Raw genomic sequence first — 14,973 nt, 5'->3', positions numbered from 1 at the left:
CTGCAAAGCTCCGGCCCAATCGGCCAATCAATTTCCTGGAGCAGGCGTTGGTCAAGCCTGCTACAATTATGGAGAAGTTGGGCATTTTAAAAGGAACTGTCCCAAGAATTCAACAGTTGATAACACTGGAAGAGTCCTAGCCATGGGACGGGAGGAAGCAGTCGCTGATCCCACTGTTGTCTCGGGTACGTTCCTTCTCGACCACTCATATGCTAGTATACTTTTCGATTCGGGTGCTGAAAGAAGCTTTGTTAGTCATGCGTTCAAACATAACCTAAAACCTAATCCTCAATCATTAACCGAAACATTTACCGTCGAGATGGCTAACAGTGAGAAAGAAAGCGCTAGCGCGGTATTCGTAGGTTGTACCCTTACCCTGAATGACCATTCATTTCCTATCGATCTCATGCCGGTTTCCATAAAGAGAATTGATGTCATCATTGGCATGGATTGCTTGAGTCCCAATCATGCAGATATCCTTTGTTTCGAAAAAACCATCCGTCTCAACCTTCCTGCGGATCAGACTCTCGTAATCTATGGCGATAAACTCAGTTCCAACCTTCGCATCATTTCCTGCATCAAAGCTTAAAAGCTCCTACGAAAGGAGTGCGTTGCATTCTTAGCTTATGTAATCAATGAGAAACAGGAAGTTAAAGACCTCGCAAGCATCCCCGAAGTCTGTAACTTTCCTGATGTATTTTCCGAAGAGCTTCCGGGAATCCCTCCCGAGCGTCAAGTCGAATTCTGCATTAATCTAATTCCTGGGCTACCCCCGTAGTGAAATCTCCGTATCGCTTAGCTCCAGCAGAAATGCAGGAGTTATCCAGTCAACTCAATGAGTTTCTCAGTAAAGGATTCATTAGATCGAGTTCCTCGCCCTGGGGAGCTTTGGTATTGTTCTTTAAGAAGAAATATGGATCCTTTCAGATGTGTATCGATTATCCCGAGCTGAACAAGTTGACCGTCAAAAACCGATATCCTCTTCCATGAATAGATGACCTCTTTGATCAACTCCAGGGAGCCAGTTACTTCTCCAAGATAGACCTTCGGTCAGGGTAATATCAGCTACGAGTTCATGAGAGTGATGTTTCCAAAACAGCTTTCAGGACTCAGTATGGACGCTACGAATTCGTAGTGATGCCCTTCGGTCTAACCAACGCACCAGCAGTGTTCATGGACCTGCTGAACCGGGTGCGTCATCCTTATCTGGACAAGTTCGTCATTGTGTTCATTGATGACATACTTGTCTATTCCCGAAGCGAAGAAGATCACAAACAGCACTTGAGGCTATTGTTGGAAACCCTTAGATCCGAGAAATTGTACGCGAAATTTTCAAAGTGTGAGTTCTGGATTCGGAAGGTAACCTTCCTCGGTCACGTGGTAAGCGAGGAGGGTATTCATGTAGATCCTTCCAAGATTAAAGCGATAGAGAATTGGTCGGCACCGAAGACACCCACAGAAATCTGGCAATTCTTGGGTCTCACCGGCTATTATCGGACATTTATCCAGAACTTTTCCAGAATCGCCAAACCTCTAACCACTCTAACACAGAAAGGTGTACCCTTTTGTTGTAGTGATAAGCAAGAAACCGCATTCCAAACGTTGAAGAAAGCCTTGTGCAGCGCGCCTGTTCTATCCCTACCCGAAGGGACAGAGGACTTCGTTGTCTACTGCGATGCATCTAATCAAGGCTTAGGCTGTGTTCTTATGCAAAGAGGAAAAGTAATTGCTTATGCCTCTAGACAGTTGAAAGCACACGAAGTCAACTATACCACACATGAATTGGAATTAGGAGCCGTAGTCTTTGCACTGAAGATTTGGAGGCATTATCTCTACGGAACCAAGTGTACGATCTTCACTGACCATAAGAACCTGCAACACATCTATGATCAGAAAGAATTGAACATGAGGCAACGGCGATAGGTAGAACTACTTAGTGATTATGAGTGTGAAATCCGTTACCATCCCGGCAATGCCAATGTGGTAGCAGATGCCCTTAGCCGAAAGGAGAGTACAAGCCGAAAAGTGAAGAACCAGTCAATGACCATCCATTCCAACTTACCCATGCAAATCAGAGAAGCCCAGTTAGAAGCCCTCAAACCCGAGAACGTGTCGATCGAATCCTTGAGGGGAATGGATAAGAAACTTGAGGTCAGAGGTGACGGAGTCTACTAGCTCATGGATCGAATCTGGATTCCAAAGTCTGGAGGATTTAGAGAGATTGTCATGGAGGAAGCGCACAAAACCAGATACTCTGTTCACCCGGGTTCGGATAAGATGTACATGGATCTCAAGAAACAATACTGGTGGCCAAACATGAAAGCTGAGATAGCTACGTTCATGGGCAAGTGTCTGACTTGCGCCAAGGTGAAAGTCAAGTACCAGAAACCCTCGGGTCTGCTCTAGCAACCCGAGATACCCGAATGGAAATGGGAGATGATTACCATGGATTTCATCACCAAGTTACCCAAGTGTCCGAGTGGATACGATACCATTTGGGTAATTGTCGGTCGTCTGACAAAGTCCGCTCACTACATTCCTATCAAAGAATTATTCAAGATGGAAAGACTCACGCGGATTTACATCCAAGAGGTAGTCCGACTGCATGGTGTACCTGCATCCATTATCTCTGATCGAGATAGCAGGTTTACCTCCAGATTCTGGCAGTCTCTCCAGAAGGCTCTTGGAACCAAACTAGACATGAGCACGTCTTATCATCCTCAGACCGATGGACAAAGTGAAAGAACAATCCAAACCTTGGAGGACATGCTTAGGGCATGTGTCATTGATTTTGGAAAGTCGTGGGACACACATCTGCCTTTGATCGAGTTCTCGTACAACAACAGTTACCACACCAGTATCAGGGCTGCCCCGTTTGAAGCCCTCTACGGTCGCAAGTGCAGATCCCCTCTGTGTTGGGCCGAGGTAGGGGACACGCAGCTAGCCAAGAGTCGAGTCCCCGACAGTGCTCTCACTAGTCCTGAAATCATCCTCAAAACCACCGAGAAGATCATCCAAATCCAGGAACGATTGAAAGCTTCATGAGATCGTCAAAAGAGTTACGCTGATAATCGTCGGAAACCTCTGGAATTCCAGGTTGGAGACCGTGTCCTGTTGAAGGTCTCGCCCTGGAAAGGCACTGTACGCTTTAGAAAGCGTGGGAAACTTAATCCGAGGTACATTGGACCCTTTGAGATCCTCGCCAGGATCGGTCTGGTAACCAATAAACTTGGTTTACCCCATGAGCTCAGTAACATCCATCCCGTCTTCCATGTTTCAAATCTCAAGAAGTGCTTATCCGATGAAACCCTAATGATTCCTTTAGACAAGATCGAGATCAATGAAAACCTCAACTTCGTGGAGGAACCGATCGAAATCATGGATCGAGAAGTCAAACGTACAAAACAAAGCCGCATCCCGATAGTGAAGGTTCGCAGGAATGCCAAGCGGGGACCGGAGTTCACTTGGGAGTGTGAAGACTCGATGAATCAGAAGTATCCGCATCTTTTTCCAGATCCATGATTTGTATCTTGATTTGTATCTTAATTTTGAATTTCGGGACGAAATTCCCTCTAATGGGGGGATAATGTAACAACCCGAAATTTCGTATCATTGCTTGTAACCCTTTTCGTAATCCATTTCGATCAACCAATCGTCGTTTTCAAATTCGTTTTTGATTTAGTCATTTAATTAAGTCATTAGATTGTAATTATCTAAAATGACTTAATGGGTGTCCTAATACATTTAGAACTCATTCTAACACCCCAGATAAGTAATCATAACATTTATAGAATCAACCATATCGGGTTACGGCAACTTGATCGGGTGCGACCAAAAGCCCTGTCTAAAGCCATTATCGGGTAGAATTCTTTCACGACTAGCAATTCTCATAAAAACATCATCCATTGTAAAAGCCTATACTCTAATTGAATACTATACTCTTCTCATTCAAATATATCTCATATGCTCAAATAAGGGTTGAAAACCCTAGGAATCCCAACTCAAGTACTTTATCGACAAGGATTCTCTTGTTGGACCTAATGGACCAATAAACTTTCAAATTGACTATTTGGGCTCTAAATGGACCACATTCATAATAATTTAGTATTTTGGGCCATGTAGGCCTAAAATAATCCATTTTCATCTCTAATAGGTCTTGTTGGGCCATAAATTGTTCCATTTGCCCAAGTGGGCCGTGAACCTTCTTAAGAGCCCAATGGGCCGAAAAGAAGATGCTTGGAGCTTCACAAATTTCTAACAAGGCCAAGGTTAGGCCCAAATAATTTAATTTTTATTACTCTAGCCCATTATCTAGGCCCAACAACATCACTTAACAAAAAAAAAAAAAAAAAAACTTGCATGGGTAAGAGGTTGACACCTCATTTTTACATGTAGGACTTCCACACTAATTACCTCTCATGTATCAACACTCTCATACTTCCATGCTAAGGTCACTCCACTCTCTTTCCTCCCTCTCTCTTCTTAATTTCGGCCTAAGGCCATTCTCCCTCACCAAAAATCATTCAAGTTTCCTTTCACTCCCAAAACCTCAAGAACTCTTCCATTTTCTCCATAAACCCGTGAGTGGGTGTGTGTGCACAAGAAAGTTCATCAAACTCACATACTAGCTAAGCTACTTCACCCTCAAGTTGGATAAATTCATCTATGATTGGATCCTCCTAGAAACATCACAAATCTCTTGTTTATACTACTAGAAACATCATAGTTTTGAGGATCCTCTCAAGAAGCAAGCTAGGCCGAAATCTTTAACTTTCTTCATCCAAAAACCAAACCATCAACCCCAAGGTGAGTTCATACCCCTTGTTTTCTGTTTTTAGATGATTTTTGAGGGAGAATACAAGTTGCTTTGTGTAGATCTATGTGTATATGCATGACTATGTGTGTTTTCCATGAATTATTTGATGATTATGTGTTGATTTCTTCACTATTCTAAAAATATGTTGAGAAACTTGAAGTTTATCACTAGGATCTTCATATGAATATTGAGAAAAGTATTTTTTATCACAAGTATTAGATGTAAACATGTAGATCTGGGATTTGCATACTTTATAAAGCAAAAATAAGTGTTGTGTTCAAAGATTTATAAACTAAACCCACAAAACAGCTCCTAACAGAAAAGTTTTGGTCCAATCTCGGACTGTTTTGACCATTCAAATGGAATTATTTTTCAAAAATGTTTTACATGGATAAAGCTCAGGTTTATACCTTTACAATGACTACTCGCACGCTTTCATACGATTTTTCTACAATTTTTGGCGAATTTTACTAAACTGTCTATCATATTTGAAATAATTTCGGACCAACCTGTAAAGATGAACAATTTCAAACTTGTTAGAAGCCATTAAAAATTATGAGAAAATTTTGGAACAAAGTAGACAAAATTTCGAAGCTTTGAAAGTTTACAGATCCAAATTTCGACTTACGATGATTTTTCTACAAATTTTCAAACAACTAGGTCGGAAAAGTTTAAAAACCAGAAAATGTGCGTTTTCACAAAAATTAAGCTAAGAATGTTATTTTTGACAAAAAGGGGTTTTAAAATGTTGTTTCTACTAGAAAATAGTTATCAAAACAAGTTTTGAACAAAATGGAGGCCAAAGTGTTATTCTTACAAAATTGGGCCTTAATCCTAAATTTTTAGCTTATTGGGCCAAGAACATCATTTTACAAAAAGTGGGATTTAGATATCAATTATGTAAATAATCATGCCAAAATAAACAAAACAATAACAAACACGAACCCGACACGATGAAATACTAGTACCTCGACTATCGGCGAAACACAATTCACCTTCAACACCAAAAATCGTTATCAAACGAATTGATTCGGTCTCGAATCAATAACAAACCTGAAACTACTAACGCGACGATACTTCAATACACACATGGAAATCTCGACAACTCAATACACACGCGGGAATACACCAGACGTCGATACACCGTCCTTGGGCCCAAAAGTTTCAAATCATGCTTGTTGGGCCTATCTAGCCCAATGACATGATCTTTAGGCCCGAAGGAAATTTGCTTACATGTAGTTTGGTCTAATACGACTTAATTCCGTGTAAAAGGACTTTCAATGGCAAACGTACTGCTGGTCCCCAAGGGTCCTTCGGTACTGCTAGCGAAGTCGACATTTCACCAATGCGAGTCGGGCTAGGGGCCCTTCGCATTCACGATAGCCTTGAACGACGTAGGGAAATACCGGGGCCTCGCACCCTCTTTTTCCCCTCGGTTGTGGGGCTACATGAGTCCGGGGGGTTGGGTTAAGCGAATAGTGCGAGCGACGCCTAAGGGATCGTTTGTACGGTTGTCAATTGGTCGTTTTCATTAATGTACGTTTACAACAATTCACAATCCACAATTAATCCAACGTCTCCGGAGCTCAACGAATACACCTGTCGTAACGAAATAACAAAACATAAACTAATTAAAGCAAAGTGATAGGAAAACGTCGGGTTTTCCTAGGGTTTTCAATTAATACACCTACGAACTACATACCGAGTTTTACAAATCGTACTCTTACATTATAGAAACAAACAAGCATACTTACGGATCTTCACACCTTTTATACTATACTATTTTCAGAAAATATCGGATTTTCTGGTGGTTTTCAAAGCTATACAAATCATTTTCACAAACATGCTTATGAACTCACCAACATTTTTATGTTGACCGTTTTCAAAATAACTTGTATTCTCAGGATACCGTCGAGGCAGGATGAACGAAACGAACTAATGGATATTGTGTTATATTTTGTCTCATCATACTCGTACTATTTTGACATGTAATATTCAAATACAATACTCGATGTAAACAATGAATGTTGTAATATTACATGTGTGATGATGATGATGTTATGTTTCAATTATATTCATTGTAATGATATTTCAAGATGAAGTCACGCACAAGCCCCCGGATGTTTCCGCCGTCTGGTTCGGGGGTGTGACAGATTGGTATCAGAGCTCTGTTTATAGTGCACTAGCATATCTAACCATACATTGATATGCAACTATAAACCAAAAGAGGGACTAACATAACTCTAAACAAAACAAGTAAAACATAACAATAAAACACCCTTGCTTGTATTAGGAATGAGAACCTAACACCGAACCAAACAAGATAATGCTAGTACCTCGGTTAATCTAGGACTGTTCTTAGTTGTATCAAGGAGCGGATGTAGCCTGATCAACTACATTCCCTCCAAGGTACAACCATCACATGTCTTGAAGAAATCGTGATAGCTAGGGAACCTAAAATCATATCCCTTAATCTCCATGAAAGGAACCTCAACTGAATCTATGCAATAGTCGTAGAATTATAGGAGTAATTGGTATGATATTTGTTTCTAGTATTCATAGCCCTTCGTGCAATACACTATAGACGAGTATCATTAGCTAGGAAACCCTATCTCCCTAGTCAAGGAATAGTAGGGTGGCTCGACCCAGAGGAAGAACCATAGGAGGAACATGAAGTAGAGCTCGCAGGTGAACCCGCTGAGTCAACAGTGGACCTCGAAGAGGAAGAGCCCAAGGGCAATGATGATGATGACTCGGATGTAGAATCTGATGTCATCAATCATCCATGAAAAGCCAGAGTACCGACTTATCGTGTGGGCCCCGGTGGCCCCATGCCCCCTTGGGCATACGGAATCTGGAGATAGAGTCACCAGCAGGGGATACGACCACACTAGGGTAGGAACCGAGGTCTCTCCGACCATTGGCCATAGAGGACCAGCTGACCAGGACCTCCCAATCATGGTCCGACGCACCCGAGGTATTGATAACCAAGCTCAGGACACCCCAAATTGAACGGAACAAATGTGGTTTGCTATTGAGAGGGATGAGAGGCAAACACAGGAAGTGAATGGAGACTCTCGAGCGAGACAGTTAGTTTGGGGGGTACGCCTACGAGATACCGAGCAACAAGTAGCTCGTCTCCGAGGTGCATCCACTTCACCAGCACCACCACCAGACACTGCCTGCCACGATTAGGATCAGCCTTTTCTAGTTTCCCCCTACTATCCAACACGACTCTCTTTTGTGTACTAAGATGGTACTTACCCCTGAAACAATTATGTGCTATATTTATTTCATATTGCTACAAAGACTCAATTATATGCACAAGCGAACCCTTGAGACCACTAGATACTTAAGGATCTCGAAACCAAAACAACCCATATATTCTAAGGGTAGACGTAACAATCGTGCCAAATCTGTGATTACCTACTACCGCAAATACATCATAGGGATGTAGATGGAAGCAGTAAGAAGTATACAACAAGATGCAAAATTTATAGAGTACAACCAGGAATGACGATCATTACTTACAATCTGGATTATCAACGTGCATCAGGAAAATGCCATCCCACAAGAATAACAAGCGCACCCGCGAGACACCACTCCTGCAGATGGACTCTGCTACATTTTAAGCTGTTGTAATGGCAGCAGTAACCGCTGCTATGGCACAAATCAATGCAAACAACCCTAATGGAGGCGGGAATAGCATTGACGACTCCAACCAAAGGAACAAACATGGAAACCAACAAGTGACAACCTGTCAAGGAACTCCAAACCCCAAGCTTAAGAGCAGGAAGCTGAGGTCTGGAAGTAAGAGAAAGGGACGACACACTCAAGGATTCTCAAGGGAGCAACATGTTGTTGTTGTTCATGCAACCATGACCCCTATTACACCAGCAACCAAGAGACCATATGCTGGAAACCTTCCAAAATGCAACCAGTGCAAATTTCACCATAATGGAGCCTGCCGGGAGATGCATTGTGACAAATGCAACCGAAAGAATCACACCGCCAAATTCTGTAGAACTTATCCATGCCAGAATCATCAGCCAAATGAAAACGACAACAATCGCAACAACCATAACAACAACACCAATAATGAGACCATTCACACCTGCTATGGGTGTGGAGGAAACGGTCACTTCAGGCGCAATTGCCCCAGGGATAACAATCATGGAGCAGAAGGATCAGAAATGGTTCTGACCTTGGGTCAAGGCGAAGCAATCCAAGACCCAACGATTGTTACTGGTACGTTCCCACTTAACAACTCTTTCGCTTACCTCTTATTCAATGGTAAATCTGAGCAAAGTTTCGTTAGTAACATACTCAAACACTTACTAAAACAACATCCCCAAAGCTAAGCTAAGCCTTTTCAATGGACATGGCCAATGGGGAAAACCGATTTAACCTAGGGTACTTATGTGGAGTACACCTTAACACTAAACAACCATTCATGACAAATAGATTTCATGTTAGTAAATATTAGGAGTTTTAATGTGATAATCTTCATGGTTGGGTTAAGCCTCCACCGTGCTGATACTATGTGTCGCGAGAAGGCCGTTTTCCTTCACCTTCCTAATCACGAAAACTCTAATAATCCATGGTGATAAACCTGGCACCAATTCTCTTCCTATCTCGTGCATCAAGGCACAAAAGTGCCTGCACCAGAAGAACTACGTTTTCCTCACTCATGTTGTGGACAAGACCAAAGAAGAGGTAGGCATACAAGGTATTCCAGTAGCATGTGATTTTTCCAATTGTGTTTCCCAAAGAACTTTCGGGAATATCCCAGAGAGACAGGTCGAATTTCGAATCAACCTCATATCGGGAACCACATCAATTGCCAATTCACCCTATAGGTTGACTCCCGCCAAAAATTCACAAGTTATCTGGTCAATTGAGTAGAATTGATGCGCAAAGGATTCATCAGACCAGGCTTCTCTTCCTGAAGAGCTCCGATCTTGTTCTTCAAGAAGACGGATCCTTCCGAAGGTACATCGATTTTAGGAAATTGAATAAACTCCCTATCAAAAATCGATACCCACTTCCTCAGACTGACGATCTATTTGGCCAGCTCCAAGAAGCTCGTTACTTCTTTAAAATAGATCTAAGAATCGGTTATCATCAACTTCGAGTCCGAGAAGGCGACATTTCAAAAACTGCCTTCCAAACTCGTCACGACCATTTCAAATTCATTGTGATACCCTTCGGTCTAACGAATGCTCCCACACTATTCATGGACCCTACGAACCAAGTCTTCCTAACCATTCCTAGTTAGCCTTTTCATTATTTTCATCAATAACATACTCGTCTGCCCACGAAGCGAGAACGAAACACTGTCAATACCTACTATGAGCCTTGAAATCATTGAAGCCAGAGAATATCACGAAGAAAGCACTGCATGGATGGATAAAACTCTCGAAGTTGAAAGACGAAGCTTATAGGTACGCAAGTTGAATTGGGCGTTATCTGGGTGATCGTCGATAGGTTAACCCAAACTGCCTATTTCCTGCTAATACTAAAATCAAACAAGACATAAAGATTTACATGCATATATATCAAGGAGATCGTGAGACTCTATGAAATATCGGTACCTACTATCTCGGATCGAGGTAACGGGATTTCTTCGAGACTTTGACAGTCATTTAAGAAGGCTATGGGAACATAGCTAAGAATGAGCGTTGCTTACCACCCTCAAACCAATAGCCAAAGAAAACGAACCATTCAACCACTCACATTCATGTGACAAGTCTGGGTATTTGAATTCAGCAAGTCATGGGATACCCGATTGCCCATGATTGGATTCCCCTACAATACCAGCTATCGCACGAGCATCAGGGTTGCTCTTTTCGAGGCTTCCTTATAGTCGTAAATACAGGTCACTCGCTAGTACTCTCATGAGACCAAAAACCATTTACGAAACAACAAAGAAGATAATCCAAATCAAAGCTTGACTTTAAGCACCGCGAGACCGACAGAAGAGAAATTCTGACAAGCGGCATGAGACATTATGATATCTAGTCAGGAATCGCGCGTTATTAAAGGAATATCCTTGGAAAGGAATGATTCGCTTTAGGAAACGATAAAACTAAACCCGCGAATACATCGGACTATTCGAGATTCTTGCTCGGATTGGTCCAAAGACTTATAAGCTGCAGCTGCCTGTAGAGCTCAGTAACGTACACCCTGTGCTCAGCGTCTCGAATCTGAAAAAAAAAAAGTGCCTATCAGGCAAAACTCTTATCATTCCTTTATAAGGGATGGAAATAAACAAGAATCTCATGTTCGTCAAAGAACTAGTCGAGGTGTTTGAGATAGGGAAGTAGAGCATACAAAACAAAGCCACATTTTCATTGTGAAGGTTTAGTGGAACGCAAAACGTAGATCAGAAGTACCCTTACCTATTCTCTCATTCATGAACCTACCTTTCAAAAGAATTTCGGGACGAAATTCCCTCTAACGGGGGGATGATGTCACAACTAGCAATTTTGCTTGGAAATTCTATTCTCATAAAAACATCAACCATTGTAAAAGCCTATACTCTAAGTGAATACTATACTCTTCTCATTCAAATATATCTCATATGCTCAAATAAGGGTTGAAAACCCTAGGAATCCCAACTCAAGTTCTTTATGGACAAGGATTCTCTTATTGGACCTAATGGACCAATAAACTTTCAAATTGACTATTTGGGCTCTAAATGGACCACATTCATAATACTTTAGTATTTTGGGCCATGTAGGCCTAAAATAATCCATTATCATCTCTAATAGGTCTTGTTGGGCCGTAAATTGTTCCATTTTCCCTAGTGGGCCGTGAACCTTCTTAAGGGCCCAATGGGCCGAAAAGAAGATGCTTGGAGCTTCACAAATTTCGAACAAGGCCAAGGTTAGGCCCAAATAATTTAATTTTTATTACTCTAGCCCATTATCTAGGCCCAACAACATCACTTAACAAAAAAAAAAATCTTGCATGGGGAAGAGGTTGACACCTCATTTTTACATGTAGGACTTCCACACTAATTACCTCTCATGTATCAACACTCTCATACTTTCATGCTAAGGTCACTCCACTCTCTTTCCTCCCTCTCTCTTCTTAATTTCGACCTAAGGCCATTCTCCCTCACCAAAAATCATTCAAGTTTCCTTTCACTCCCAAAACCTCAAGAACTCTTCCATTTTCTCCATAAACCCGTGAGTGGGTGTGTGTGCACAAGAAAGTTCATCAAACTCATATACTAGGTAAACTACTTCACCCTCAAGTTGGATAAATTCATCTATGATTAGATCCTCCTAGAAACATCACAAAACTCTTGTTTATACTACTAGAAACATCATAGTTTTGAGGATCCTCTCAAGAAGCAATCTAGGCCGAAATCTCTCACTTTCTTCATCCAAAAACCGAACCATCAACCCCAAGGTGAGTTCATACCCCTTGTTTTCTGTTTTTAGATGATTTTTGGGGGAGAATACAAGTTGCTTTGTGTAGATCTATGTGTATATGGATGACTATGTGTGTTTTCCATGAATTATTTGATGATTATGTGTTGATTTCTTCACTAATCTAAAAATATGTTGAGAAACTTGAAGTTTATCACGAGGATCTTCACATGAATCTTGAGAAAAGTATTTTTTATCACAAGTATTACATGTAAACATGTAGATCTGGGATTTGCATACTTTATAAAGCAAAAATAAGTGTTGTGTTCAAAGATTTATAAACTAAACCCACAAAACAGCTCCTAACAGAAAAGTTTTGGTCCAATCTCGGACTGTTTTGACCATTCAAATGGAATTATTTTTCAAAACTGTTTTACATGGATAAAGTTCAGGTTTATACCTTTAAAATGACTACTCGCACGCTTTCATACAATTTTTATACAATTTTTGGCGAATTTTACAAAACTATTTGAAATAATTTCGGACCAACCTGTGAAGATGAACAATTTCACACTTGTTTGAAGCGATTAAAAATTATGAGAAAATTTTGGAACAAAGTAGACAAAATTTCGAAGCTTTGAGAGTTTACAGATCCAAATTTCGACTTACGATGATTTTTCTACAAATTTTCAAACAACTAGGTCGGAAAAGTTTAAAAACCAGAAAATGTGCGTTTTCACAAAAATTAAGCTAAGAATGTTATTTTTGACAAAAAGGGGTTTTAAAATGTTGTTTTTACTAGAAAATAGTTATCAAAACAAGTTTTGAACAAAATGGAGGCCAAAGTGTTATTCTTACAAAATTGGGCCTTAATCCTAAATTTTTGGCTTATTGGGCCAAGAACATTATTTTACAAAAAGTGGGCTTTAAATATCAATTATGTAAATAATCATGCCAAAATAAACAAAACAATAACAAACACGAACCCGACACGATGAAATACTAGTACCTCGACTATCGGCGAAACAAAATTCACCTTCAACACCAAAAATCGTTATCAAACGAATTGATTCGGTCTCGAATCAATAACAAACCTGAAACTACTAACGCGACGATACTTCAATACACACATGGAAATCTCGAAAACTCAATACACACGCGGGAATACACCAGACGTCGATACACCGTCCTTGGGCCCAAAAGTTTCAAATCATGCTTGTTGGGCCTAGCTAGCCCAATGACATGATCTTTAGGCCCGAAGGAAATTTGCTTACATGTAGTTCGGTATAATACGACTTAATTCCGTGTAAAAGGACTTTCAATGGCAAACGTGCTGCTGGTCCCCAAGGGTCCTTCGGTACTGCTAGCGAAGTCGACAATTCACCAATGCGAGTCGGGCTAGGGGCCATTCGCATTCACGATAGCCTTGAACGACGTAGGGAAATACCGGGGCCTCGCACCCTCTTTTTCCCCTCGGTTGTGGGGCTACATGAGTCCGGGGGTTGGATTAAGTGAATAGTGCGAGCGACGCCTAAGGGATCGTTTGTACGGTTGTCAACTGGTCATTTTCATTAATGTACGTTTACAACAATTCACAATCCACAATTAATCCAACGTCTCCAGAGCTCAACGAATACACCTGTCGTAACGAAATAACAAAACATAAACTAATTAAAGCAAAGTGATAGGAAAACGTCGGGTTTTCCTAGGGTTTTCAATTAATACACCTACGAACTACATACCGAGTTTTACAAATCGTACTCTTACATTATAGAAACAAACAAGCATACTTACGGATCTTCACACCTTTTATACTATACTATTTTCAGAAAATATCGGATTTTCTGGTGGTTTTCAAAGTTATACAAATCATTTTCACAAACATGCTTATGAACTCACCAACATTTTTATGTTGACCGTTTTCAAAATAACTTGTATTCTCAGGATACCGTCGAGGCAGGATGAACGAAACGAACTAATGGATATTGTGTTATATTTTGTCTCATCATACTCGTACTATTTTGACATGTAATATTCAAATACAATACTCGATGTAAACAATGAATGTTGTAATATTACATGTGTGATGATGATGATGTTATGTTTCAATTATATTCATTGTAATGATATTTCAAGATGAAGTCACGTACAAGCCCCCGGACGTTTCCGCCGTCTGGTTCGGGGGTGTGACAAATTCCACCGTGTCCAAATCCCGAGCACTATTTAAAGTGAATCAAACTCCCATTTGAAGCTTTTGCTTCATCTCACTACTCTCTCTCTCTAACCTCTCTCCTCAACCAAGAATTAAGGTCCAAAAACATTGAATTAAGGCTCCAAATCTTTGAGGTAACATCCCTAACTTGTTATTTAACCTCTTAGGCCTTCCAATTAGTGTTTAAATTATCATTTTAGACCTGGAACATGTGTTTACGGCCAAGGAATATGTTTGGGCCGTAAACACCTAAAAACTTGGGTTTTGAGCAATATAACCCCTCCAAACCAACTTTGGGACTTAGATATGACTATATGACTTATCATTCTGGACTTGGAACACCCTAAACATGATATTTGAGGATTAAAATTGAGTTTACTGCCTAAGAACTTGCTTGGGCCATAAACACCTTATACATGGGAATAAACTCATTTTTGCATGTTAAAAAGCCATATATCTACACCATTAGCCTTGGAATAAATCCTAGAATCATCTAAAAATAGTATGGGGACTTTAAACATGTCAAACACCCTCCATTTAGGATTTTACGGCCAAAGCTTCCCAAG

The sequence above is a fragment of the Lactuca serriola genome, chromosome 1, assembly GCF_051521515.1.
Source record: "Lactuca serriola cultivar US96UC23 chromosome 1, Lser_US96UC23_V15, whole genome shotgun sequence".
In the NCBI taxonomy this organism is placed as follows: domain Eukaryota; kingdom Viridiplantae; phylum Streptophyta; class Magnoliopsida; order Asterales; family Asteraceae; genus Lactuca; species Lactuca serriola.
This window is presented reverse-complemented; position numbering follows the sequence as displayed.